The 1,838-nt window shown below is 39.6% G+C and overlaps 1 pseudogene; it reads right to left on the bottom strand.

The window, feature by feature from the left end:
- Nucleotides 1-573: 573 nt before the first annotated feature.
- The window catches only part of LOC107690465 (protein ABHD15 pseudogene), a 10,544-nt pseudogene continuing 9,279 nt past the window's right edge, over nt 574-1,838 (bottom strand).

The following is a 1,838-nucleotide window of genomic DNA, read 5'->3' as shown; positions in this document are numbered from 1 at the left end:
CAGTATTGCACAGAGAAAATTACAGAATGTCACTTTTCATTATCGTATGCAGAGAAATGTACTAAAGCAGATGGGGCAAAATAATACTAAAAGGAGGGGCCACTATGTAGCCATTAACTGTTTTAATCTTCTCTAAAATTTGGAATGAAATATACTGAAACATTCATGGGGTGCAGAACCAGCATTTGGACCAATCTCTTTGAGAAAGACAAAACTTTAAGGCTAATATATAAACTGTCATTCAATGAGGCAAAAAATTGTTTTATATATACACATATATATTATATATATATTTAATCAGTATTTTTACCATCAAATCTAAACTTGTTTTCAGAAAATATATCTTTTATTTATTTTTTTTATTACGTTTTTTCTTTTATTTTACTTTTTTAATTGTCTTTAGTTTTCCACTGGCAAACTGTTGTTTTAACCACAAATCTTAAAAAAATTAAAATTCCAGTGGACTAGGAAATTTATTTCAAGTTATCTAATCAAATTTTCTTTAGTGTTCTTACTAAACTAGGAAACTGTTATTTTCTAGTATTAACCATACATTTTTACAAATTTTAGTGAGCCAAAAACTGCCAGCCTGGTAAGAAATTTGACACATCCAAGTCTAATCTAAAACCAAGAAAATACATTATTTTAAGGATTTTTTATACCAAAAATACTGATTAAAAAGTTATTTTTTGCCACTGAGTGTGACATTTTTAAACCATGATTCGGTAACATCCCCTTTCTAATGTTCTACTTCAGCTTTTAATTTTTTTTTTTTTGACAAAAATCTAATATTTTAACATCCTCAAAGACAGGCGCTGTCCATCAGTTGACAGTGGTAGTCCAAATTCTGAATAGTCCTCCTGAATGTAAGATGAGATATTTTGACTCGACTGCTGGTTTCTTGGCTGCGACAAACAGCAGGTCGGACAATGGGTTGTAATTTATCCTTTTCTGGCAGTGTTCTTTGCTATTGCAGCCTCTCCATAATCCCAAAGAAAGTGGGGACCCTCTGAGCACAACATCATCTGGTGTAGGACCTCTGCCAGTTGTAAATGGTGTGAATGTTATGCGGGCAGACGGGCAGTCTTTTGCATGTGCTGACACTGCGATGGCGGAAAGTCTTGCCAGCCCCGCTTAGACCCCTCCGTCGGGCCGCCAGCTTGGCACGCTCCTCCGCTGCAAAAAAATCAGTGGTGGCCCGAAAGAACTCCAGTACGGCCTGGTGGCTCCAGACAATCGGGCCCTCGTCTGATGTGGAGAAGCCGCAGTGGCCTCCGTGGGCAGTCAAAAGCAGGAAGAAATGTGGGTTGCTCTCAAAAAGCTCTAACGGAAGTGTGGTCTGAGGGTCCCCACGGATGGGGTCGTCCTGGCTGCACACACACAGCACAGGAATGGCCACTTCATCTATGTCCCTCAGTGGGTCGTTATGTTCCCAGTACGCCTCCCAGCTACCTGCTCCCTCCGTCGTCATCCCTTTTAAACCTGAATGACAGAACAGTGCCTCCTCCATTGCCTTCAAAGTGCAGCTGGAAAATAAGTTGTCTGTGTGGACAAGCTCCCCGAGCACCGTTTTATACCTGCAGATGGGATTTAACACAATATCGAGTATAATCATTATAGAGAAGAGCAGCAACGGAGGAGTTTTGTTATCATCATTGATTCAAGTTACAACTAAGCAGGCAACCTGTTTAGACAGATCGCAGAAATCAGTTGCACTGGATAGGCATCGCTAGTTGCTATGGCAACAGCGTTTTATTTTAAATTGGATCACCCTGAGTTGATTTCGGAAACACCTGATTGTGACCAATCCCTATGAAAAATGACAAACACAACTTTAA

Source organism: Sinocyclocheilus anshuiensis, unplaced genomic scaffold, assembly GCF_001515605.1.
Source record: "Sinocyclocheilus anshuiensis isolate Anshui unplaced genomic scaffold, SAMN03320099.WGS_v1.1 scaffold1455, whole genome shotgun sequence".
In the NCBI taxonomy this organism is placed as follows: domain Eukaryota; kingdom Metazoa; phylum Chordata; class Actinopteri; order Cypriniformes; family Cyprinidae; genus Sinocyclocheilus; species Sinocyclocheilus anshuiensis.
This window is presented reverse-complemented; position numbering and strand designations above follow the sequence as displayed.